Source organism: Melozone crissalis, unplaced genomic scaffold (genome assembly GCF_028551555.1).
Source record: "Melozone crissalis strain CALT ecotype California unplaced genomic scaffold, PUWL_Pcris_2 ptg000041l_1, whole genome shotgun sequence".
Lineage (NCBI taxonomy): Eukaryota > Metazoa > Chordata > Aves > Passeriformes > Passerellidae > Melozone > Melozone crissalis.
The window spans coordinates 7,147,215-7,174,965 of NW_026535819.1; positions in this window are offsets into that span (position 1 = coordinate 7,147,215).

Sequence of the window (27,751 nt, forward strand, 5' to 3'; positions counted from 1 at the left end):
CCAGGCCCTTTGCAACAAACCCCAAGTTCCAGCCCTGGCTTCAGAGATCTCTCATCTCCATCCATCCCCACCGTGCTACCCCCATCAATCCTACAATTCCTATCATAAAACTCCAGTGTGGAGGACTTGGCAAATGTGGAACCAATAATATTTCCCTCTAGGAAGCCACATCTGCATCCCAGCTCCTGCCTGGTAATGCTTCTTCCTTCCACCTCTCCACCTGCAAGAGGAGAACCATTCCTACCAGTCCCAGGGTGCATTTTAAGAATTTCTTAATACTTATTGAAGGTTTTGAAATTATCCACACTAAGTTACCACAGGAGACCAAGGTGGTGTCACTGCTGTTATTATAAGCACTATTATTACTGCTACTGTGAGTAGATTTCAGGGATGTTTTGCTCACGGTTTAATGATTTAGCACTAATAAAGGGACTTCTGCAAAGCAGTGGAGTCCAGGCCACCACAGCAGTGTAGATTTCCTGTCCAATATCTGGGAGGAATTAGCTTCTAGGAGGAGATTGAGAACAGGCAGTACATGGTGGTGGGAGCCATGTGAGTCATGGAGGTGAATTTGAATCCAAATTCTCTCTAGAGTTTTAGTCCAAGCCCCAGGGAAACAGCTCCCTCCAGTCTCAAAAAGATCTTGCACCGGTTGGTTGCTTTGTGAAGAAATACAAATTTTGGGAGGAATAGCCACTGCTTGAAAGGCTCCCCAAGCCTGGCCAGCCCCTCCTCATTTTGTGGAGCCTTGCACCATATCTGCACCACTGAACGAGATAACACAATTATTGGCTAATTAGAGTCATCAGAAAGCGTTCTGCAATGGCAGGCTTTTAATTGACTTCCCCATTAACAGATAATGATCAGGCTCTGCCTCCTGCCAGGACGACCCCCACTCCTCTTCCCCCCTGAGACAAGTGGCTGACCTGAAAATGGAACAGCACAGCTGTCCTGAGCTCATTCATGGCTAAAACTTCTCCCTGGCTGGGTGGGGAAACAACAAACTGAGACTGAGAGAAGGGAAAGAAAAGGAAAAGAGAAGGAAAAGAGAAGGAAAAGAGAAGGAAAAGAGAAGGTTCCTCTTTGCCTGCCCAGGCAAGTAAGAGGAATACTGGATTTGTCTTTACAAACAAGCTGTGGGTCTGCTGGTAGATAAAACCAGCACTGGGAGATAAAAGAAACAATGGGAAGGATTCCACTGATTGATGAATGGAAAAAGATATTTGCTTTTACAAATAAGCTTTAGATTTGCTGATAAACGAAATTAGACATTGAGAGATGAAAGAAACAATGGGGAAGAAAAACCCTAAACTCTGTGAGAATTAAAAATTAAAAGGGAGGGTTATACCTTAGAGGGGAATCTTTGGTATCAGGTGTTTTGGGAAGTCTTTACCTCTCAAGTACCTCAGCCAATGGGGAAAACCCCCTAAATTCCATAAGAATTAAAAATTGAAAGGGAGGATTATACATTAGAGGGAAATCTCTGGTATCAGGTGTTTTGGGAAGTCTGAACCTCTCAAGTCCCTTAGCCAATGGGGAAAGAGAGAAGGGAAATGTGGCTGGGAAATTGGGATAAAAAGGAGGCTGTGTCCTCCAAAAATGTGAGAGATCCCAGGGGAATGCCCCATGGCCTCTCCCTTTATTCAAATAAAGTAAAAGGACTCCTCTGTCTCCTTTTTGGACATAAACCTTTGGTGTTTGTGAATTAATTTTCCTAACACCAGGCTCTGACAGAGGTACTGAAGCTGCACAGCCCCATCCTTCCCCTGCCAGCTCAAAGCTCTCCCCAGTGCCAGCCCAGGATCCTGCTTGCTTTCCTCCCCTCCAGTCTGTTGAGTAAAGTAGTTTAGAGAACACAAATTCAATTTCACAGCTTCTTTCAGGGTGCCAAACACCTGGTGTTTCCTTGCCCTGGAACTAAAGCTGAACATTTCCATCATATTTCACAAGACACAACTGGGCTGAACACTGTTTTGGAAGGAAGGGGCTGAATTCTCTTTTTGAGCTTGTTTCTCTGTAGTCAGGTGTGATTTGCTGGCCTCACAAAGTCCATTGGATACCCTTCTGTTAGAAACTTGAAACAACACTCACCATGGTGCCTTGGTGTAATGGGATCTTCTCCTGAGAACCATTTAACCCACATGCTGAGCTCTCATTTGGTTACTGAGCATTTGGGAAAAAGGCAGAAGCTCCTGCATCTAGCCATAAATTCTAGTGAGGGTTTTAAATGTCATTGTGATCCATCAAATAAATAAGTTTTTTCCAGAGGCAGCAGGAAGAAAGCCAAGTTTCCTTTTTGTCCTGTAGCCTGGTTACCTGGATTTCCCAGCAGTGACTAAAGGACCCCAAATCCTCTTGGCTTTGACCTGGGGATTGCTGAACTCCTGCACAGGTCAAGAGCAGCACCAGTTTCAGATTCTTTTCTCTGCCAGCTTCACCAGTCGAGTTGGAGTTTCATTACTCCTTCCTACTGCATAAAATGTGCTTGAAACTCTAATTTATGAAAAAGTTATTTGGGAAGGACTGACAGAGAAAAAGAAACTTGGTTTCCTTAGGAAAATAAACCGAATTTCTGCTGGCTCTGTGGTGCCATCTTCAAGACTCCAGGGGTCTCTACATCTGGAATTTTCCTTTGCTGTGGGCAAGATGTGCTCTCCTCCCTCACTGGGTTGAAAACCAGTAACAACCTGAAGGTGAGGATTTGCTGAGATGCAACAGTTGAGATATTTGTGCATGGGATGAAGGGATAGAAATCAGTGCTGAAACCTGCAGAGTCTGGAGACCTGGCTATTATTGTTTCTGCAAAAAGAGCAAGCAGACAGCCTTCTTCTGGTGCAGTGGCTCCCCTTCCTTTCAGAAATTTAGCTGGACTCCATTCAGAGGGCTGTAAATGCAGATTTGAACACTGGAGAAGAAAAAAAACCAAACCAAAACAAAACCATTGCTCTCAATGATATGAAAATTGTGCTCCTGTAGATATTTCAGTGTTTACACAAAAGTGATCTTGGTTCTTTTTCCCAAGGCTAATGCTATCCAGAACCATCTTGTTTGAAATTGCTTTGAAAGTGTCATGATTTTTCTCTCTTGTATTTAAGAACAATAAATTCTTTTAGTTTCTTTCTTTTTGGTGGGAATTAAACTGAATTTTGAACACTTGAGCTAGAAGGCTTGGAGGGAAGGTGCTGGTTATTCTGAATTCCAGGAGGGAGAAGGAACAGGAGGGAGGTGAGCCAGGAGTGCAGGCAGGGCTCCAAACCAGCACCAACAGGAAACTCCAGCTATGCTCAGATTGCACAACCAATTCCACTGAAAATCATCTGTATTGATGCTGTGCTGACCACAGGGCATCACAGCAGCACAAAAACATAATGCTGGCAAAGAACCCAGAGGTCTGTCATGAAAAAAAAACCATGCAGAAATGTACATTTCTACTTTGTACAGTGTTAGGGTCTTTTTTCTTGTTGAGAGCTCAGTCACAACCCATCCAACACATCCTGGCTGCTCCCTGTGAGCCCTGCACAAACACCCAGTGATGGGAAGGGAGAGAACATGGAGCATTGCCATGATCTGATTTTTAATTCCTTTTTCCAGGCAGGTGGATAAAGATTGAAATCACCCCAAACTCTGTCTCTCCTAAATACAGGTCAGCAGAAATGTGACCAATAAAAGCAAAAAAACGCCCAGTTAAGCACCAAAGAGAAAGGGAAGCACTGTCCAAACTGCTCAGACATGCTCAGACTGCACAACCAATCCCACTGAAAATCAGCTGTATTGATGCTGTGCTGACCACAGGGCATCACAGCAACACAAAAACACAATGCTGGCAAAGAAACCCAGAGGTCTGTCGTGAAAAAAATCCATGCAGAGGTCTACATTTCTACTATGTACAGTGTTAGGGTCTTTTTTCTTGTTGAGAGCTCAGTCACAGCCCATCCAACACATCCTGGCTGCTCCCTGAGAGCCCTGCACAAACACCCCGTGCTGGGAAGGGAGAGAACATGAAGCATTGCCATGATCTGATTTTTAATTCCTTTTTCCAGGCAGGTGGATAAAGATTGAAATCACCTCAAACTCTGTCTCTCCTAAATACAGGTCAGCAGATATGTGACCAATAAAAGCAAAAAAAGGCCCAGTTAAGCACTAAAGGAAAAGGAAAGCACTGACCAAACTGCATTTCCCTGGCAAATTATTCTCCTGTCTAGACTGGTTGTCAGATACTGTTTTGTTGTTTTGTATGCCCAGAGGCCAGACCAAAGCTGGGATCCCCACGTACAGGCAGCTTTGTTTAATGAGAGACAATCCTTGCCCCCAGGGAGCTGTAATCAGAATAGGCAGGACAAACAAATGAAATAAAGTCGCCGTCTTCATCCTGTGAGTGCCGATGGAAGCAGGACCCCAAAGAGATTAAGTGGTTTGCCTGAGGCCACCCAGAAAACCTGTGGCGATGCCAAGCTATAAACAAAAACACAAAACAAAACAAAAGTAAACCCACACAGCCTCAGAATCCTAATACCAGTCTTTGACACAAATCTGGCTATGTCTCCCTATTTCCACGAGAATCCGAGGAGATCCTATTTAAGGCACTGCTGTTCTTCTACAGCTTAATTTCTTGTGAAAAATGCATGTGTTTTATGATTGGCTTTTCGCAAATATTAAAATGAATATTATATGTGTTGTATTAGAAAGTTATGCTGTATTAATTCTCAAAAGTACTGTGTTAAATATAGTTTTAGGTTATAAAAATTGTTAAAATAGAAACGATGTTATGTAGGATACTTTTTTTAAAGAAAGGACTCACAGTGAGATAGCAGCCATAGGACACCTAAATCTTTCAGAGAAAGTGAATTTATTGCCTTCTTATCAGAAGAAATGAACTACTTCCCACCTCGAAGGCGCTGTTAGGATTCAGAGGAAGAAGTTGACAATGACCAGACAGAATCCTGTGTTTGAATGGTATTTATGCATCATGTATGAGGTGTATGAATATGCAACAGGCCATTGCTTTTAAGGGTTAATCCTGTGTTAACGTGGGTCCTTTTTCAGGCTCGTGCTGCCCAGAAAAAGGTACCCGGACGTCCGTAACTCTTTGTATTTATTGTCTCATATTGTCCTAATTCAAACTGTCCAAATTATTATTACTCTAATTGTATTACTATTTTTATAACAATTTTATTACTATTAAACTTTTAAAATTTTAAAAACAAGCGATTGGCGTTTTTTCACATTTCTTCCTGGAAAAAAAAAAAAAAACAAACCAGCTTCTCCTTCCTTGCAGCACCCAAAGATGCTTTATTACCTCCCTGGAGTGGGCGGGAGCTCCATCCCTGGAGGAGGCGATGGAGAGGGATGGAGGGAGGAAGACTCGCCAGCCTTTCCTGACGCTGGAATGTAAATAGTGTTCTGCAAAAGAGCCATTTATCAGTGAAATTACAGAATCCGTTTGAAGATTCCCCAGGAGGACTCGCTGAGAAGATGGCTTGTATGGAACTTAACGAGAGGTTTCCTGCAACACGCCCGGGCTCCGTGTAGGCAGGAGCGCTTTGCTGGGAATTAAACCCGCGCTGGAAATGTTAATAAATGCAGACACATGTTCTTGTTTGTAGGACGCGCTGTGCCTCCTTTATTTATTTCTTTCATTTTATTCTCCTGGATGTAGCTGCAGTGGCAGCCCCTTTGGATGACACCTCTCTGGGGGAAAAGTTGCCTCTCTCTTCTTGCCATCCCTTTAGCCCATGGGGCTGCTGCCCAGCCTCCAGCCAGTCTTGGGATTTCTGCTGCTCAGAGTAACCCCAAGGTGTGTTAGGAAGTCTCTTTTCCCAGCCCAGCAGTCGAAGAAAGAGTCAGAACTCTTCAGTTCTCATTCTCAAGGTTGTTTATTGTTTCTGTTAGGAAAATTAATCCACAAACACCAAAGGTTTATGCCCAAAAAGGAGGCAGAGGAGTCCTTTTTGCCTCCTTTATTTATTTTTTTCTTTCATTTTATTCTCCTGGATGTAGCTGCAGTGCCAGCCCCCTTTGGCTGACACACTTCCCTGGGGGAAAGTTGCCTCTCTCTTCTTGCCATCCCTTTAGCCCATGGTGCTGCTCCAGCCAGTCTTGGGATCTCTGCTGCTCACAGTGACCCCAAGGTGTGTTAGAAAGTCTCTTTTTCCAGTCCAGTAGTCGAAGAAGGACTCAGAACACTTCAGTTCTCATTCTCAAGGTTGTTTATTGCTTCCGTGTTAGGAAAATTAATCCACAAACACCAGAGGTTTATGTCCGAAAGGGAGACAGAGGAGTCCTTTCTGGCTTTATTCTATTTCTATTTAAGATCCCAAATCAAGCCTTCTTTTTCCTTTGTAGGAAAATTTAAGTACAACTGAATCAAAGATGCCTTTAAGAGAAATACCATGAAAAATTGTGCCTTCATTTCTCCACAGCAGCCTGCCAGGTGTCCCTTGTCCCCTCCCCACACAGTAGAGCATGGCACAAAAGGCACAAAAGGCACAAAAGGCACAAAAGGCACAAAAGGCTGCAGAAGCCTCACTCTGGCTCTTCCCTATATTGGGTTTAGTACCTGCCTGTTCAACTGCCCCCTCCTCTGTACCTGCAGCTGCTTCATCTTCCTCCACACACTGCTCATTTGCTCAGCCCCTTCCCTTCCAATTCCATATTAATTACCTTGTCTAGATAATTAATACCCTCTTTCTCCCTTTCCTCCCACTTTGCCCAGAGTATTTCAGCATCCCCTTCCCCACAAGGCAGCTTTCCAAGGGTGGCTCCAGGAAAAACCCCTCACATCCCTCCCACCAATGGTGCCACTGCCCTCCAGCTCTACCAGGCTGCAATCCTGGGTTTTTCCTCCTCCTCCTCCTCCTGTTTTTCTTCTCCTCTTTGTCAGTCATATTTATTACAGAAGAAGGAAGAGATGAATTAACCAGACCCTTGTGTCTGTCTGAGGGCAGCTGAGCCAGACTCATGGGCCCAGTAAAATCCAGGAAAGCCAATGATTGAAACTCAGCCTTGGATCTAATCTTTTTTTCAGTTCATATTATTCTCTGTTCCTGTAATTTAATTTACAATATAATTTCATATTCTTCTCTAAAGCAGAACTTCTCTCTTTATATGTACATATATTTTTTTATCCTGCCAGGTTGGATTTGTGTCTTATTTTATTTTATTTTGTTAAACAAGGAGGCTGAAGTCACTTTATTTCCTTGAATAGAGCAGGAGGATAAATCATTGTTGGAGATGTGCTGAGGCATCTTTCCAAAATGTGGATCTTAAAGAGGAGATGGAAGAAAATGCTTTAACCAGGCATTTTGACACCTGAGTGAAGGATTGTGCTTTGAATATTGGGTGTATTATTTCCACTGAGGTATATTACAGCACATTAAGTATTGATTCTTTGCTCCTTCTGGAGCTGGGAGAAATATTTATATGTGTATGAAACTGCTGAAGAGGTCAGGGACCTTTGCTACTTTATTAACTAGTTCTTTCTGGTTTCTTTCTCAGTTCCCAGCTGGGAATTGGAGTCCTCAAAGTACAAACAAGCAGCACTAACAGTGACCACAAACCAGAGCAAACAGGCGCTGAACAAGGGCTCCTGTAGCCCTTCACAAAAAGTTTCTCCTTGGACTTCTGGTGCTTTCATAGGCCAAGAAAATTTTGCAAGGAAAAGAGCTTTGAAATCAGTAGATGTGGGGTGGATTAATAGTGGCAGGAATGAGCTATCCTCCTATTCAACACAGTATCAGACAAACTAAATAAAAAAATCTACTTTTTTATGTATCACATTCCCTCTTTGCCTAAAGCTTTGCAGTATTTTTCAAGTGTTCAAAATTCAGTTTAATTCCCACCAAAAAGAAAGAAATTAAAGGAATTTCTCATTTTTTAAAAACAACAGAGAATCATGACACTTTCAAAGCAATTTCAAACTATTTCAAACTAGATGGTTCTGATTACCACTGGCCTTGGGAAAAAGAACCAAGATCACTTTTGTGTCAGCATTGAAATATATACAGTAGGACAATTTTCATATCATTTAGAGCAATGGTATTTTTTTCTTTTCCAGTGTTCTAGAGATTTCTTTGATGAAACATTCACACTCCAAACTGGGTTGAAAGCTTTAAGCATTAGAAATTTTATCCAACTTTTGTTTGTAGGCAAATTCACTTGCTGCTTGCCAACTTGCATCCCAACTGCTGCAACCCATCTTGGAATAGCAGAAAAATGTGTTACTCTGCCTGTCAAAGGAAGGGCAGTTCCATTTAATGTCTGGATCACATTTCAATATCCAGATGGCCTCTTGGCCATCTTGCCTGGCCACAATAAAGGAACTCCATTTCTGTGACCGTGTCATTTCTTTGTGCAAGAGGTCTACAGGATGCATGTCCCAGACATCTTTTATGAAAAATCCTTTCCTTAGGATTTTTCCTCCTGAGAAGCTAGGAGGCCTCAGGAACAAAATGTAAACAATTATCTGCCGCTGTGGAATGCAACAGGTGGATCTGTGATTGGCCCGTTTTTGAAGATTGCAATGCAAGTTGTTTTCCATTACCATCTGTATGGCAGATTACCTTTGTCAAGTGGGCAGTTTGCCTTATCTCTCTCTCTTTGAGTGACCACAATCACACTTCCCTCAGGAGGGGACATTGCTGATAACAGCTATTGAATGTCACTGCATGGCTGATAAGAACTACAGCATCCCATTGGGAGATGCTCCGCCCAGAGGGAGGAGCCAAGCATTGCTACCCAGATATAATCCAGAGGTTCTGAGACACCAGCACGGCTTTCTCCATGGGATTCCCCAGAGGAACAGCAGCTGCATCTTCTTCCACTGGATCTTCAGAGGAAGAATCCATCCTTCTCTACAGGATCCCTGCTCCAACAGAGCCACCCCTGACACTGCAGGAGGGCTGAGCCACAATTCCAATGGGACTGCCCCAACACCCTGACCCACAGGGTGTCAGGTTGGGTTCTGACTCTGTCAGTATTGTTCTACTGTACTGCATTGTTTATTTTATCCTTTATTTTGTTTTCTTTTTCTTATTAAATAACTGTTATTTCCTGCTCCCATATTTTTGTCTGAGAGCCCCTTAATTTAAAATTTATAGCAATTCGGAGGCTTTATAGCAATAAGGAGGCTTTATAGCAATAAGGAGGCTCCTGCCTTCCTTAGCAGACTCCTGTCTTTCCAAACCAAGACACCCATGTTGGTTGTTTCTAATTAATGGCCAATCACAGTGAGTTGGCTCGGACTCTCTGCCTGAGACAGCTGCCTTTGTTATCATTCCTTCTTATTCTATTCTTGGCTAGCCTTCTGATGAAACCTTTTCTTCGAGTCTTTTAGTATAGTTTTAATATATTATATATAATAAAATAATAAATCAAGCCTTCTGAAACATGGAGTCAGACTCTCATCTCTTCCCTCAACCTGGGACCCCTGTGAACACGGTCACAGATGCACAAGCTTTCCCACCAAGTTTTATTTGCTGGGCTTTGCTTCAGGTCCTTGCCTCAAACCCCAAATGGGAGTTATTGTCCTGCCAAGTGGTTTCCATCTCTGCTCCACCATGGAGACAATTGATTCATCTCAGACCAAGCCAGTGTGACAGGTATATCCATCCATTCAAGGACAATTCCCAGGTAGAATGGGCTGCTAAATGAATGCACCAGATTGCAGCTGACACCCATAATGCTGATTTTCCCCTCTCCTTATAATCATAATGGGATCTCAGCAATAGAGATGGATTTGCTAATTTCCATCTCCTCTCTTCTTTAATCACTGTCAGGCATAAATTAATTTCTCCTTAAAGAGCTTTCAGGTTGAGATGCTGTCATTGCACAGTGTACTTAAAGGTCCTAAATCAGGGATCTAAATCCCAGAACGTTTCCTGCCCAATCTGAGATTCCAGAGCAGGTAAATATGTGTCATCCCAGCAACATCACAGGCCTTTTTCTTGGGATAGGAAAATGGAGGAGAAATGCTAAATTCTGAATGTGAGACATTGAAAAGCAAGATTAGAACTGTGCTACAAATCAGCTGAGATGTCCTCCAGGCCTGCACTGATCCCAGCTCTGTCAAACAACAAACCTGGAAGTGCATTGTTGTAGCTGAATCCATTGGAGATGGGGAGAAAAGCTTGTCCAGAGGAAAGTTCAGCCCCTGCAGGGCTTAAATTGCCCCCTAAAAGAGTTTGTCTTTCTTTACTGCTCTAGGATTGGCTGTGCTTCTTCTGTCAGGTGCTTTATCAGGTCGATATTTCACTACAGGCATTTTCAGTGCACCCAAAAACCAACACAGACTGAGAGAAAGCAGGAAGCTTCTAACAAAACCAGAAGGAGTAAAAGCATTAAGCAAAAGATATCATTTTCCTTAAAAAAAAATGCTAGTGAATAAATTATCATTCCTTTTCATTAAAAATTCAGTGGAGATGAAACTGTGTGTGGTGATAATGAGCAAATGTTTATATTTGCAGAGAAGTGGAGCTGCATGGATGGAAAGTTATTGATTTAGCCCCAGTTTTCACACATTTTGTGGAGCTCTTTGGATGGATGTCTGTCCAGCTGGCTGCACAACTAGCAATGGAAGACTTGTAATATCCTGAAAAATGGCTACCACACATAAAAAATCATTTCCAGGGAAATTTAACTATTTTTTTACAATGGCCTATAGATCTATTCCTTAAGAGAAGAAATCTGAAGACAGAATCCATATCATTCTCTCTGACCCCAAGTTTTCAAAACACTGAAAATATAGGAGAGAAAGAAAAAGCTCACAAGCCTCTAATTCAGTCTTTCAGTTTGTCTGAAAGTTGCCTTTCCTCAACAGAAATATAGACAGAGTGAAAATTGCTTTCAGACTTCTTAATTTATCCCTTTTTTAGCTTCTTGTAACAGATAGGAAGTTTATGGGAGAGTTTAGGAGTAAATAACCTAGCTGCAATTTGTGGGAATGCAGAAATGCTCAAGATAATTTTCTTATTCCTTCCCCCATTCCATCCAGTTGGTGCCCCACATGTCTCTTTCAGAAGACCTGCTTTTTCCAGCCCAGACATCCTTGGTTTTCAATTTTTGAATTCCTAGTGCTTTCCTTTCCCTTTTTGCTTGCCCATCCTTTCCTTCTCCATCAGTACAACCCCAAGGAGTCTGCCATGGTCCAGCCTGCCCTCACAGAATCATTCAGGTTGGAAAAGGCTCCAAGACCACTGAGTGTGACCCTTGTCCCCAGCCCAGAGCACTGAGAGCCCCATCCAGGCCTTCCCTGGGCACCTCCAGGGATGGGGACCCCAAATCTCCCTGGGCAACCCCTGCCAATGCCTGACAATGACTTCAGTGAAGAAATTCCTCCTGATGTCCAACCCAAACCTCCCCTGGCACATCCTGAGGCCATTTCCTCTCATCCTATCATCCTCATCACGGACCCATCCAGTGAATAAATTCCTCTAGACGTCCAACCTGAGCCCCCTGGCACATCCTGAGGCCATAGCCTCTTATCCTGTCAGATCTGAGGACCCTCACACCCCTCCAATGAAGAAATTCCTCTGGATGTCCAACCCAAACCTCTCCTGGCACATCCTGAGGCTGTTCCCTCTCACCCTATCAGATGTGAGGACACTGACCCAATCTCCCACCCCAACCAACACCACTTCCCTCTCCTTTTCCCACCAGTGTTGTCCCCAAGTGTTTCCCAGTGCCACCACCATTTCCAGGCTCCCTGGCAGCCAGCTGGCCCTTTTCCAAATGAGCCACTGGATGGCAAACACAGAGATACACGGGGATAAAATGAGCTCCTCTTATTGATTTTTCCAAACCAATATGGCACTGACGCTGCCTCTTTGTGCCATTTCCCTCCTCTGCCAGGAGGCATTCGCGCCTCTTCCATCATTTTAATTAGGCATTACACCTGACACAAACGCTGAGTTGATTAACCTAAAAGGAGCTGAATGGGCTGTGGGATCGTTAACACGGGGCCCCTGACACCCCATAACTCACTCCAACGTGGCTGTTGCACAAACTCACAGCTTCTCCAGAAGCCACAACGCGAAGTAATGGCACCTACAGAGAGCTTTTTACGAGGCTGTCTCACATAATAATGCTATAAAAGCCAGATTTAAAAGACAGATTGCCCTGGACTCCGCAGACTTCACTTTTTAATGTTTACATAAATGCACCTTTTCTGTGCTGTTTTCAGGTAACGGCCCTTCCCAAGCCGTGGAAGTCAAGGCAACCATCAGCTTTGCCTTCCCCAAAAAGCTGTTCTCATCAGGAAGCACAGGGCTCTTGTGGGATTCTCCTGCTGCTGGGGCAGGGAACAACCCACAAATGTCACCCTCATATTTTCTAAAAAATCCTCTTTGCCCAGGATTTTCTCCTGGGATGATGAGAAGCCTCAGCTTCTCCTGTGTTTGTGGTCTGGATATTGTTTATTCAACATGTGAATTGTTTTAACTTAATGGCCAATCACAGCCAGCTGTTTTGTCATGAGGTTTTATTATTCATTCTTGTTAAGCCTTCTGATGTATCCTTTCTCTTTCTTTAGTATAGTTTTAGTACAGCATTCTATAATATAATATAATATAATATAATATAATATAATATAATATAATATAATATAATATAATAATAAATTAGCCTTCTGGGAACATGGAGTCAGATTCTTACCTCTCACATTGTCCTGGGCACACCTCACAAAATCAACACACAAACACTCATTTTCTACAACCATGGCCCTCCCATGAATCCCTCATTTGTAGGAGAAGTCTCTGGTATGAGCAGAACCCATCCAGCCTTAATGTGCCTTTGTTACACCACACTGGAGGAACATTTAGTTTTGGTGTCTCCAGGAGTGCTGCCAGAGGAACTGTTTTTCTGCTCAGATGCGTTTTCCAGCTCACACTTGAATTTGCCCAAGACTGGAATAAGCCTACATCAGCCACTGGCTGACACTGCCCAAGTACAACCAAATCAGCCCAGCCTGGAACCATAAATTGCACAAATTCCCTTTTTGTCTGAGAAGGACAGTAGCTCAGGCTGCCCCAGTGCCAGGATTCCTGGTTCAGCCGTGCCATTTGGTGGCACATGAAGCTTAGCTATGGCTGCAGCATCACCCAGGGTTTTCTTGCCCTCATGTCAGCCCAATCAGACTCCACTTTTGGGAACAGCGAGAGGACAACTGATCTTCTTTGCCAGCAACAAAAAGAGGAAGGCTGAGCGATCATTAATGTATCTGCCTATCTGTGTTGGAGGGGGAATAAAAAAATAGCGAGTTGGTATGGCTTAATTGGTCTGGGATGGGGAGATATTCCACATTCAGCAGGCAGGACTCCACTGAGATTGAGAAATTGCTGGAGATGTATGAGTCCTGACGAGATCCCCTGTTAGTTAGCTGGCAGAACTGATTTTGCCGTGCTTTCCTCTTCCACTTGTTTGTTTAGCTTTGCCCTGCATTAAAACCTGTCAAGCCTGCAAACAAGACAATGTTTTTTGATTAGGCTGCTCAGCTGAATAAAGCAGACCTGGGAGAATTTCCTGCTCTTCTAAAGCAGAGAGAAGTTGTGTGATTCCATTAGGATACAGCCAAGGTACATCCTGAGAAAAGGAATTTTTTGGATTGATTGGAGATGCCCTCAATGCTGCTTTGAGCATCATCTGAAGTCCAAAGTTTCCCATCATCCCTGTAGCTCACACAGGCTCAGGGAGGAGCTCTGCAGCCTCACAAAGGTGTCTCTGTCTCCACTGGGAGCAGTCACAGCCGTGGATCTCCTGCTGAAGTCCAACCCTAACATCATCCCCTGCACTCACACAGACACAGCAGTCCCAATGCAGCCAGGGCTGTGCTGTTCTTTTGAGGCACCCCCAGGGATGGGGACTCTTCCTGCATTTGGAAATAGATTCTTCATGCATTTTGGAAATAGAACAGCTTGGTTCCTGCCTGCCAAAACACTGCTGACATCCAAACTTGGACATCAGTGTGTAAGGTAAGATTAGCTACTGCTGTAAGCCTGGGATGTGCAAGGGTGAGGCATGATCAGGATCCCCCCTGTAATATAATATTATAATAATACGATATATATAATGTCACAGACATCTTTTATGAAAAATCCTTTCCTTAGGATTTTTCCTCCTGAGAAGCTGGGAGGCCTCAAGAACAAAATGTAAACAATGATTATCTGATGCTATGGAATGCAACAGGTGCATCTGTGATTGGTCCATGTTGGTTGGTTCTGATTAATGGTCAATCACAGCCCAGCTGGCTCAGACGGAGAGACGAAGCCACAAACCTTGGTTATAATTTCTTATTATTCTATTCTTAGCTAGCCTTCTGATGAAATCCTTTCTTCTATTCTTTTAGTATAGTTTTAATGCAATACATATAATAAAATAATAAATCAGCCTTCTGAAACATGGATTCAGATCCTCATCTCTTCCCTCAACCTGAGACCCCTGTGAACACCATCACAATATATGTACATAAAAATATATATATACACATATATACACAGATATACACATATATATTATATATTTTATATATATATATATATATATATATATATATATATATATATAATATATTATACATTTATATAATATATGTCTCTCTGGTATTAAAGTTCCTTTTTAGGACCATTCTGCACAAGAATCCACCCAGTAAGCAGTGGAAAGATGGGCAAAAGGACAATCTGCTGCTGCTTTCATATCACTGGCTTCCCATAGAATATCCTGAGCTGGAGGGGACCCACAAGGACCATCAACTCCAACTGCTGGCCCTGCACAGGACACCCACCACAGGCTTTTTCAAGGTCTGTCCCATTCTTGGCAAGGAAGCAATGAATCACACATTTCCATTTTGAAAAAGCCTCCTCCCACATTTCCTGGCAGCCCAGCAGAGTGGGGGGAGAGGGAGAGGGCAGCCACAGCTGGGCTGAGGAGCAGCTTTGCTCTCAATTCCTGCTCTGCAGCACGGAGGCAGCTGTCCTGCCAGGCTGAAGAGCACAAGTGGAAAACAGTGAATGCAAACACATCTGTGCTGGTGTCAGACACGGGAAGATGTTGGTGGTGTAGCATGGCAATGTTGTTCAACCCTCTTCCCACCGAGGGTGACAGAGCTACCTCCTCCAGACATCAGGAGATAAGGGGAAAGAGAAACTGCTCTGCAGCCTGGGGACAGCTCAGGCTGTGAATTCCAGCAGGGCTCAGCTGTATCCACCTTCATTCCCACCAAACCAGAGCCCTCTGAGCAAATGGAGAAATTGAGGGATGGACATGAGCCTGTCAAAATGCTGGGACAGGGACGCACCTCTGACATGGGGAGGGATGGGAGGGACTGAGGAATAAAATGTAATTATTTTTTTATATTTATAAAATTTCAGATATAAAATTTGCTTGCTTTTGCCCAAAGCTCCTTGTGTCAGTTTGCACGAGTGTGCAACACAGGGCAGCAGCCAAACTCCAACAAGGGATTGCTTGTCCTGAAGGGCTCCTGATTTTGCCTTTCCTGGGTGGGAGAAAAGCCTGTGAGTGACCAGGCATTCTCTTTCATGGAGAACAGCTCCATCTTCCTGCTCTCTCCTCCACCGAGCCTGCTGCAAGAAGCCTCCTTCTTCCCCCTATTTGCATAAGTGATGATGCAGCCATCCTAATTATCGAGGGAATCCACTGCTCCCCCCTTCCAGCACCTCCCCCCTTTGCTGCTGCTCTTTCCCTGCTGTGGGTTTTGCTGGCAGATGGAACTGGAGCCTCCTCAGCCCACTGGCTCTTCCTTGAAGAAGAGCAAAGTGACAGCCCTGCAGGCAGCCGAGCCACGGCAGCGTGACTAATCCGTGTCAGGAGCATCCCAAAGGCCAGGGCCAAGGCTGTGCTCCCACAGCTTGGCTGGGGGAAAAAAGGGTGCTGAGCGTGGGCTGGAGGGGCTGCATTGTCCCCTCACCAGGGATCAGGTGTGTCCTCCACACTGCTGAGCTCTGCAAGCTGCCTGCAGGCCCTCACAGGGCTGGGGAAAGGGAGATGTGGAGCATGCAGTTTGGGGGGTAACCCAAGCAAGGAGATGAGCAAGCTCATACATATGGAAGGATGACCTTACCAGCTCCACTCAGCGTTCTGCACATCAGATGTGATTTGCAATCAGCCATGGCCGTGCTTGTCTCCATTTCCCCCTCAAGTCCTGTTCTTGCAGCACTGTTTACATATGGTTTTAGCCATGTTTGTTGATTTATCTGTCCTACTTCTCTGCCCCTAACCCATTACCTCAGCAAATTAGCATTTACCCATTATGCCCTTTCAGCCAGATATTTCTGGCTTTATTTGTGCTAGGATTGGATCTTCCATGCAGGGGAAATTCTATTTTTTAGTGTTATTTATCTGCCTGTCACAAAGTAGGTGGCAAAGTCCTGACAGGAAATGTGCAGCCATAGCAAGTTCTGTTTAGCACAGTCCAGCCTGTACATGGCTCATTTTTTATGTACATGGCATCAGATGGGCTACCCATGTGATCCTCTTCTGCTGTGTGCCTGGAAATGCTCCAAAGAGCTGATGAACCAATTGGAATTGCCGACAAGAGTTTAGTTATAGTCCCTGGGGGGAAATGAGGCCTGTGTGGAAAGAAGTAGGACAGAGGAGATGAAAATAGTCTATCAGGAAAGCAAGCCAAAAACCTGCCAAGCTCCTCCACCACGCAAACACACGGCAGCCTTCTCCCGTACTCCAAACCCTGAGCTCCTGCATCCCACAGCCATCAGCTGAGCTGTCAGTACACTCAGCACTTCCAGGACATCCATTTCAGGACCCAGAGCTGCAAATCATGACAGTCATTTTTGGGGGTGTGCAGCAGAACGGGGGAGGACAGCAACCAGGTCCATGTCAGCAAGGATAGACTGAGCATCTCCTCCTCCTCTGGGCTGGGCAGGGCTCTGGGATCCCACAGGGAAATCTGCTGGAAAGGGCACCAAGAGAGGAGTCCATCAGCTCTTCTCACAGCAATTTTCTGTAGATGGACATTGCTGGGCATAATCAGCCCAGCCTGGAGTAGAGGAGCCATAAATTGCAGTCCAGGGCTGGCCTGAATCTAGTTAATGCTTTAAGGCTGTAACAGCTCAAACCTCCCCTCCAGAGCCCTGGCTCCCGGATCTGCGCTCAGGGATCACCCTCTGTTCTACCTTCTTGTCAGAGATCTGTTCTGTCATGTTCTGCTTGCTCACTTCCTCCTCCCAGCCAGCCTCCCAGTTGGATCTGACGCGCTCCATCTGCAAATATCCCGATCCAGCCTCCCCAGAGCGGCCGCATAAACACTCCCAGCTCCAGCCAGGGAAAAGGCAAAATCCCTCCTGCAGTTGCATTCCACAGGAGCCTTTCAGCAGCCTCTCGTGCCCCAAACTCTGGCCAGATGGCCTCACCACGTGGTGTCCCACCACATTTTGTCCATGGCAAAGGTGCCAATTATCTCTTCCTTCCCTGCTTTGAAATCATCACTCCCTCCACAACACAAACACTCTTTCAGTTGTCCTGCTTTCCACATTCCAGGTTGGCAATTAGAATCTGCAACCTCTGAGCTTCTCTGCAAACTGATGAGCTGCTAAAAATACAGCCCCTGCAGGCACCCATTCAGCTTCTATTTCTGTATTTTTTATTATTTATTTTTTTACTTTTTTTTAACCAATTTGAGATGAACAAAGCACTTCAACAAAGGGAAGGAGAAAATGCTGTGATTGTGAAGATGGATTGCTGCCACTTACTTTGTTCATTTTAATTACACAAAGTCATCACTTAGTGGGAAGCCTCAGGATAGGAAAAGGGAGCACAAAGAAGTTACCATATCCTTATTTCACTATGCTTCATTTTAAAGCCTCCCCGACATTCTGGAAACAATACCTGAACTAGCACTCCCACACTTTGAAATCTTTCCATACGTTACTCACCTCCTGTGCCTTCAACTTGGAAAGCCCAAAGTCCTCCTGGTAAAAATCAGAGTGAAGCAGCCAGAACAAACCACCTCATAACTTCATAGGAGGCTAGAGAGTTTGTTTAAAAACTTATTTTAATGAATCCTCTTGTGCCACCTCCTAAACTGGCTCCAGATGGGACATGAGGTTGGAAATCAAGATCCTTCAGGACAATTAAGAGGTTGAAGGCAGAAAAGTTCCAGCTGGTGCCTGGGTAGGGGTAAGACCCAGGACTTTCTCCTTTTGCCTTTGCTATTAATTCACTTTGCTACCTGGGGCAAATAATATTCCTGTTACTGACTGTCGCAGACATCTTTCATGAAAAATCCTTTCCTTAGGATTTTTCCTCCTGAAGAGCTGAGAGGCCTCAGGAACAAAATGTAAACATTGATTATCTGCTGCTGTGGAATGCAACAAGTAGATCTGTGTGATTGGCTCATGTTGGTTGTTTATATTTAATGGCCAATCACAGCCCAGCTGGCTCGGACACAGAGCCCGAGCCACAAACCTTTGTTATCATTCTTTGCTATTCTATTCTTAGCTAGCCTTTCCCCATCAGAGCATTTATGCAGAAAGCAGTTTGTCCTTTTAGGATGGTTTCTGATGCCAGAATTGCCAAATTCGTGACCTCTCCTTTACCCTGATATGGCTGCAGCAAACTGTCTGGTCTTGGGGGACTGAAGGGGATTCTGCCCATACCCCCTTTAACCATGAAAGGCCATCGTTCCTCAAATAAATTCTCTTACTCATGTTTCCCCACATCTGTTTGCAACTTCACCATCTTTGCCCAGCTTTCAGCTCCATCTTGGCCTTCCCAAAAGTTTGGGCTTTCCCCAAAAGCCTGATTTGATTGTAACCTTGCAGATCCTGGTAATTTTCAATAAGGGCTATTTTTTTCCTGTTAATTTTCAGTAAGGGTATTTGTAAACACTGGTTATTGCTGCAAGTTTGCATCTTTAGCATTGTGTGATTTTGGTTTTCACTCCAGGATTTCTCTGCCCATTTTATGAGCTGTGTTTTGGTAGCCTCTCCTCACACACCAATTGCCACCTTGTTCTATGTTTGACATACATTTTTCCCCGTGTAGTTTTATCTCCAGTAAGCTCTTCTTGTTTCACTCAAGGGTTTACAGACATTAACTGGGTGTCCTTCCCCTTCCAGGGCCTGGGGGTTGCATTTCCATTTGCTCCTTTGCTTCTGGCATCACTGTGAGCTTTCCCACAGCCACTAACTGGTACTTATATTGTTTTACCACATTCCTCTTTAATATTTTAGAACATTTTCCTCACAAGTTTGTTCCGGCACTCCCTTATTAACTCCTTTTTTTGGATTGTGTTCAACAGATAAGACTCACTTCTGTTGTTACTATTTGCCATAAAATATTTATGGAATTTCTTACAAGTTTGTTTTTCCTTTTGTCTTCAATTTTGTGTTGACCTTCATAGGTAAATTTTTAAAAATAATTCCACTCATTTTTCCTTCTTTTTTTTTTTTCATGCACAGGTAGAATTAGATTTGGACGAGAGTCAGAATTTCTATTTCTAACAGAGCTCTTATAATTTTGTTTCAAAGAAAATCTGATTCCTGAAGATATGCCAAAGTTTTAAAACTCCTTACAAAACAACTTCCCTAGAGCAAGTTTTTAAACAACCCAAGTGATTTGTTTGGAAAACATTGAAAGTAAATTGACCTCGGAAGCAAACTGAAACATAAAAATTGTCACCATCATGAAAGCTGATCCACTTGGCTATAAAAATAATACCAAGAATGATAGAGCTCTAAATTTTAAAATAATGTTGTTAGGAATGAAGGCTGTGGAGAAGAGGTGAATGTGGCAGAATCCAGAAGGATAACACTGCAGAAAGATGAGAAACAGTGTGGGCAAACAGGATTGTAAGTAATATTTGCTGTTTCAACAGCAATAATTTTCAAATGTTGAGAAAAATTACAAGCAAAGTCGATTAGAAAAGAAAACCTGTAGGCAGAGAAAATGCTGATTGCAAATTGGTGATTCTGCAAGAAAAGTTTATTAGAAAGTCAAAACTTAAACACTACAGTTTCATGTGAAATTAGAACACAAGTTTAGCTGGAATGCAAGCCTTGCTCTGTTTCAAAAGAAAAAAAACAATGGAAAGCCTCTTCACACATAAGGGTTACATATGAAAATTCAAAGTGGAAAATGGAAAACTTACACCAAGACCTTTTGAAGAATTAGCTGAAATCCATTCTGGTCTGCTGACTTTAACTTCTAATATCTTTTCTTTACTTACACAACTGCAGCACTGCCTCCACTATCCAGAGGCATCCACAGAGGTGTCCCTGCTTTTCACCTGGATGACTCCTGTGAACCTGTCCTGGTCTAAAATGATCAGTTTCTAGGGAGGAGTGGGAAGAAATATGAGTTGGACTCGATGATCTCAAAGGTTTTTTCCAACCTGGTTAATTCTGTAGTTAATTCTGTGAAATGTGTTTGTAGCCAGGGGTCAGGCCAGCCCCATGAGAACAAGGTTGTCTCCCTCTGACTTGCTGAAAATTCTCCCTGGCTGACACAGATCAGCTGATCCTGGGGATCTTTACCCAAAAGCAACCCCCAAAATGGCAGTTGCGTCTATCTCACACAGCCAATGTGGGGAAAACTCTCTTTTTGGGCCAAGCAACCCCAAAATGACTGAAAGAAGGAGTTAAGGGACATTCATTTATTCATTCCCTCTGTGTGATGGAGCTTAGACAAGGATCTGTATTCCAGCTCTGTGCCTCAGTTTCCCTACCTGAAATAAGGAGAATCCCACTGACCTCCAATGGAAGATGCTCCTTCCCAGGACTTTCTTGCAGTACTTTTAAGATTATGCACAATTCTGATGCCAGAATTCCCAAATCTATGACCTCTTCTTTACCCTGATGTGGTTGCAGCAGACTATTTGGTTTTGGGGGACTGAAGGAGATTCTGCTCCTACTCCTTTTAACCATGAAAGGCCATCATTCCTTGGCTTTTCCTTGGCTTGGCTTTTCCCTCCTATTCCTTAGAGCTGGCAGCAACATTCTGTGTTGTTTCTCATCACTCAGAGCTATTATTAACACTCTTCTGGAGACATGAAATGTGTCTACACACACCTCTGGTAATTAGACTAAAAATCCTACTAGTGCTGATGCAGCTCTTGCAGAATATATTAGGAGCAAAGCCAGCGCTGAAAAAGTTTTTTGGAACTCGATAACCACACCTGAGATCAGAATTAGAAGGGTTTTTTTTGCTGCACAGAAGGTGAGCAGGGAAAGGTGGGAGTGAGGAGCACTGTGTGAGGACTCAGCCTGGTTCCCTTGGTGGCTGTGGCACTCACGGGTGCCCAATGTCCAGCCCTGGCACAGCTGAGCTGCTCTGCAGGACCACGGGCACGTCCTTGCTGTGAGCAGCCTGCTGTCACACCTACAGCTGCCTCTGCTGGGAAATAAAGCCTGAAAAGAGCCACATCCCCTTCCACAGCTCCCAAACCCGTGTGTGAACCATGCTGGCAGGTTAACTTTGCTTTCCCACCTCTCAAATTCAGGGGCAGATGGCCAAGCCTTGGACATTTGAGGGAGGGAGACTCAGAGCTGGCTCTGCAGGTCTGTGTTGTGGCGCATCCCGCTTGCCTCTCCCCGGGTGTCTCAGACATGGCTGTTCTAAAGCTGTTGGAGCTGTGGGCTCAGAGTGGCATTCAGACAGTGCTGGGAAGGACACCCCATGTCCCTTGCTCACATCCTTGTCCTGCATCCTACCCCTGTGCAGGTCTGGGGGTTAGAGGAGAGGAGCAGGTGTGTAGGGGGAAATATTTAGGGAGGAAAGGATGGGAAGTGGCTGTGGTGATCACCCTTTTGCTGTGGCCACCCATCAGAGCATTGTGGGGTGTCAGAACCCAGGAAGTTCCTCTGGCTGCCCTGGAGGGCTCCAGCCCCTGCCCAGGGGCCCAGAGACCTTGGCACAGAGCCCAAGAGTCCTGTGCCTTTGATTTTGATCTATGGAAAAACAATTACCAACCTTTATATAAAGAATTACAAGTCAAAAGAGTTTAGGTAGAATAATAGTTAGTTTGTCACAGGGGGAAAAATAGATTTTTTTGGGGTTTTTAGAATGGAGGTTCAGCGGACAAGATGGAGGAATCTGGGTGTGTCCAGCCTTTCTCCTTCTTCTTCTTAGCCTCCATCTTCTGGGTGATGTTGGCACTTTTAGACTGGTTTAAGGTAGAAACTCACTGTCTAACATAGGTGATAGGTATTGGAAAGTAAGTGTAAATAATGTACACGTAGCTTTTAGTATAAAAGATAACACTGCCCTGGGGCAGGCAGAGTGCCTCTGACAGTCTTGCTGAGCAGACCTTGGCTGGACAGGAGAAAGAGTTTTATAGATAAGATAAAATAAACAACCTTGAGACCAAGAACTAAAATGTTCTGACTCTTCAACTTCTGGGCTGGGAAAAGAGACTTTCTAACTTATCTTGGGGTCACTGTGAGCAGTGACAGTTCCAAGAGTGGGGGTGCCAATGAGAGCTGCTTTGGGGACCTCTGGATGCTCTCCCTTCCCTCCTAGCCCCTCTGTGGCACTGCATGTACCGAGCAGCCAGGACCTGGCAGGATCCTTGGGAGGGAGGTGGTGTGGAGGAAAATGACCTCTCTAAGTGAAGAGCAGCACTTCACTGCTTTTCAATCCCTCTGCTGACGCCAGTTCACAGCCTGCAGCAGAGTCCAGAATACACCTAAAAATAACCCAACACCTGGGCCCTGTGCTGCTGCAGAGAGCAGGCAGGTTTGCAGGCAGGGCTGGCGGTGGGAGCGCTCTGAGCACAGAGCAGCAGGCAGAGGGGCAGCCCCAGCCCTCTGCTCCTGGCACCGACTGCAAACATGCCAGGATCTCCTCCAGAGCCCCTTCCCTGCTGCTCCAGCCAGCACGTTGACATTCTGCTGAGGAATGACACACAGAGAAGAGGAGGGTCACGTTGTGTGATGGTGTTCACAGGGGTCTCAGAATGAGGGAAGAGATGAGGATTTGACTCCATGTTTCAGAAGGCTTGGTTTATTATTTTATGATATATATTACATTAAAACTATACTAAAAGAATAGAAGAAAAGGTTCTCCTCAGAAGGCTAGCTAAGAATAGAATAGAAAGGAATGAATAACAAAGGTTTGTGGCTTGGGCTCTCTGTCTGAGCCAGCTGACTGTGATTGACCATTAATTATAAACATCCGACATGGGCCAATCACAGATCCACCTGTTGCATTCCACAGCAGCAGATAATCAATGTTTACATTTTGTTCTTGAGGCCTCTCGGCTTCTCAGGAGGAAAAATCCTAAGTAAAGGATTTTTCATAAAAAGATGTCTGTGACAACGTTGTGCCTGGGAGGATGATGTTTTTCTCAGTGGCTGGGCATTTCTCGTGTTTTCTGGGTGCATGTTCTCTGTGAGCAGTGTCCCATGAACAGCTGCACAGTCAGACTCCATGCTAGCAGGGTGGGATACACATCTAACCCCAAGGACAGGGGAATGACTGGGACATGGGCTCTGACTGATATCTCAGACAAGGCACTCCCAAATTTGAGGTCATGATGCTCAGTGGTTTCTCTCATGCTCTGTTGTGTCATAGCTCAGAGGCAGGAATCAGGTGGGAAACCAGCTTTAGTGACAACATCAGCATTAGCAAGGTGATTGTGGGGCTGAGAGACAGGGAAAGGGGGATCAAGGAGACTTCCTCATACCAAAAAATCTCTTCATGACAAAAACAGTGAGCTTAATATTCTCCAAAAATGGGAGAAAGGGAGAAATGGAGAAGGAGGAAAGACGAGAAAGGAAGAAATGAAGAAAGGGAAAAGGGGAGAGGAGGGGAAGGAGGGAAAGGGAGAAGTGGAGAAAAAGAGAAGGGGAGAAGGGAGATCTGTCCAAAGTCAATAGGATTTTTTTTCCACCTCCAGTGGATCACTGTGTACACCAAAGCAAACAAATGGTGCCCTCAAGATTCATACTGAGGAAATCAATTTCTTGGAAGTCAAGATTGAACTTAAACAATGATGTAGCAGGTTGATCAGCTACACAGACACTGCTAGACTGAGAGTCTGTTTGAGGCTATATTTTTGCAAATGCTTGTGAAATCAGATATCTAAGACCTCTGAGATATCGTTTGCTAAAACACCCATGTGAAAGGGAATAAAATATTTTGTTTCAAAAGATCAGAGAATAATGGGGAGAAGAGAAATGCAAACGTTGTCTGATCTGCTACTGCAATTTTGATAAAACATTCAGTGCTGGGTGATTCAGGAGAAGGTTTAACATACCGGCTCATCAGCTTAGATCTAACACATCTAATTGTGCATTTCTTCCCATGGGAGGTCATTTTTGCCTAACCCTGTCTGATAATTAGATTATGTTGTACAGATTTAGTCATTATCAATTTCAACCTGCATAATGTTTGGCTGGACACAGCTCTCAATGAGGTTGCAAACTCTTTGATTCCCCCTAAATTATTCATTTCAGTAATATCCTGTGACAATAAATTCCACAGGTTCAGTTCATCCCATACATGGAAGGTTTTCCCATGCTGCCTGAACACATCTATACCTTGTCACCCTCTTTTCCTTCTGCTCTGTGAAATCCAGCCAGGTTTTTGGGGCTGGATTTCTCCAATGGGGAGGTTTTTTATGGGCTAAGATGATCATCTTCATTATACTACCCATGATTAGGTGTTTCTCTTTTAGAGGAACATCCCAAGAGAAGACTGCAGGGAGCTTGTTCTCTGTGTACACCGAGTAGTAAATGTGTTGTTCATCACAGCTGGGAAGTGAGTGAGAAAACCAAAAAAGAGATGGAGAAGCTCAAATACAAGGAGAATGTGGTGTTATTGTGGAATCCGATGATAAATGTCACTGTGGAATCCAGCTTCAAGGATGGAGCTCATCTGCTCAGGTCCATTGAGAGCCCTGTCAGTCCCACCAGGGGTGACAAATCAATGTTTAACCTAATTTCAGCCAATATGCAGCAAAGTTTGTAATAACCAGCTGTCAGAGGGGCAGAGGAACAGGAAAACAGGCAGGAGGGAGACACAGGACCAAGGTGATGGTAACTCTGGGTTGAATAATCTTCCCTGAGCTACCTGCCCTCCCATGGGCGCAGAAATGCACGAGCACATCCCAAGGCAGGAATTCCAGCCCCTGGAGATCCCACAGTTAGGTGGCACCCAGGCACACCTCAGAGCAAGGCTGGGCACAGCAGATGGTGCAGCCCTGTGGCTCTGGGCAGGAATGGTGCCACAAGGCATGGGAAAGGCTGAGGAGTTGTAGAAAATCCATGAAGGGAATGGCACAATGCGCACCAGCAGCTGCCTCTGGCAGGAGCTGTTCCTTCAGCTGTGCTCAGGTTGGTTCCCCCTCCTCCTGACCCCTCCCAGGAGCACTGTTTGCCTCTCCCTCAGTCACTTTCAAGCCCAGTGCTTTGGGCTTAAATGCTTCATCTGTGTTCGAGTTTTCCCCCGCCTTCCCTGGCAAGCACCTCTGGATCTCAGCCATTCCACAGCATGCTCCATCCTCTCTGCTTTCCAGAGCCCTCTCTGAGCTCCAGCACTCCCTTCTGCTCTGGACTTTCAGGGTAAATCCAGCCCCTGCTGCCTTCCACACCCTGGAACAGGCAGTGGCTGCTTTACCCATCAGCTGCCTCCCTGCTACACACTTCGCTCTTCTCTTCATTTCCTCCTCCCCTCAGGATATTGCTGCTGGATGAAGTTTCCCATTAAAGCAGCCACTCTTGTAGAAAGGTGGGCTGACATGATTAATGCCATTCAGTGAGGAAGGCAGAAGTGCAGCCAGGGAACAAGGAGAGACAGGCACATTCCCAGCAGCCACTCATTAGCATTTGCCCCAAAGCGGCAGCAGGGCACAGGATGGACACAATTTTCCCAGCTCTGTCTTGTGCTGGATGCAAACTTTTTAGGGCCAAGAAAGAAGAGAAGCCTTCTTCTGTCTGTTTCATTTTTCATTTAATCTGTACCCTGTGACAGTGTTCACAGGGGATCTTGGATTGGGGAAGAGATGAGGATCTGAGTCCATGTTTCAGAAGGCTTGATTTATTATTTTATGATATATATTACATTAAAACTATACTAAAAGAATAGAAGAAAAGGTTCTCATCAGAAGGCTGGCTAGGAATAGAAAAAGAAAGAATGATAACAATGGTTTGTGGCTCAGACAGAGTCCAAGCCAGCTGACTGTGATTGGCCATTAATTAGAAACAACCAACATGGATCAATCACAGATGCACCTGTTGCATTCCACAGCAGCAGATAATCATTGTTTGCATTTTGTTCCTGAGGTCTTTCAGCTTCTCAGGAAGAAAAATCCTAAGGAAAGGATTTTCCATAAAGGATGTCTGCGACAGTACCCAAACAGTGCTGCCTTGAGCCCAGGTACAAAGGAAGAAGTGATTCTCCAAGCCTGTCTTGGTGGCACTGTGGAATCCACAACTCAAGCTTCAGATTGGGCTCAGGGGAGCATACTTCTGGTCTTTTTAGGTTTTAGCAGCTTTATGTTTTCTCTCTCTTCACCCCGTTCCCTCTTCCCCTCTGCCATTTGCAGCAGGTCCTCTGTGAGCAGCTCTGCTGCCAAACCCATTCCCTGAGATTTTCCCCAATAACCTGGAAAACCCCAGGAGAGGCCATCCCACTTTCCTGGCTTCAAATTGCCATCATTTGGGAGAAAAAGGTTAGATGGCAGCCCCAGCTAACACTCAGCTGAGTGAAGCTCTCCTTGCAGTCAAAGGAGAAGAAAAAAATTCTCTCCACATTATAAAAAACAGGATTTTCGCTTATGTGAGCTGGAGGAGTCTGTTTCCCTCAGCTGACAACCAGAAGAGGTTATGGTGATTGGCTTTTGGCCTTCCCAAACTTTCCCCACCACCAGCACACTGTGATCAACATCCTACATCTTCCCATAATAGTTTGCTCTAAGCACCCTGAATATTTAAATTAGCAAATCAATGAATAAGTAACTAAAAAAAGGAAATCTAGTTTTTAAATTGAATTTATTGCCTTCAGCTTCCAGCCACTCCTTAAGCCTTTTCCAGACTGGTGAACAATTCAGTATCCATGATCCTCTCCTTGTTCTAGTGCCTGTAAAGAACTGCAGCAGCTTCCAAGCCACCTTTCCTTCTCCAGTTGCTGTTTTTAAAATACTTCACAAAAAAATTAATGAAAAATGTATAAAAGGAGCAGTTCTGCTCTCTGTGTAAAACATCAGATATACTCCTGTAGATGTTTCTTGTTTGTTTATTTGTTTTACCAGGTTACCCAATGTCCATAAGACCTGCAGTTCTCCAGTTTCAGATGTGTAAATGCTCCTAATCTCAAATGAAATTAGCACCATAAAGAGCCAGGGGCCTGGGAATTGCTTCAACGAAAGTCAATCCATTATGTTCATCCACACTTTTATCAATCAAAGCCTCAGTCTCAAAGAATAAAACTAATTCTCTTTGAAAAGGTATTTTCCTACAAAATCATGTTGACAACGCTGGTTTCTCATTCTAGCCTTTGATTCTTTATCAATTAGCATCAGATTATGTGGCCCCATTATTTGATCTGACTGATAACATGTTACCTATTACACATCTACAACCTTCTGGCCTTTTTGAAAAATAATGTTATTATATAAAGTTCACACAATTACCTATCATGCTGTGAGGTTTATTAGAAACTGTAGTCAGCAGACCAAGGGGAAGTTCAGCTAATTCCTCAAAGGCTCTTGGTGCAAGTTTTCCATTCCCCATCTTGAATTTTCCAGTGCAATCCTTGTGTTTGGATGTGGATTTTCCATCCTTCTTTT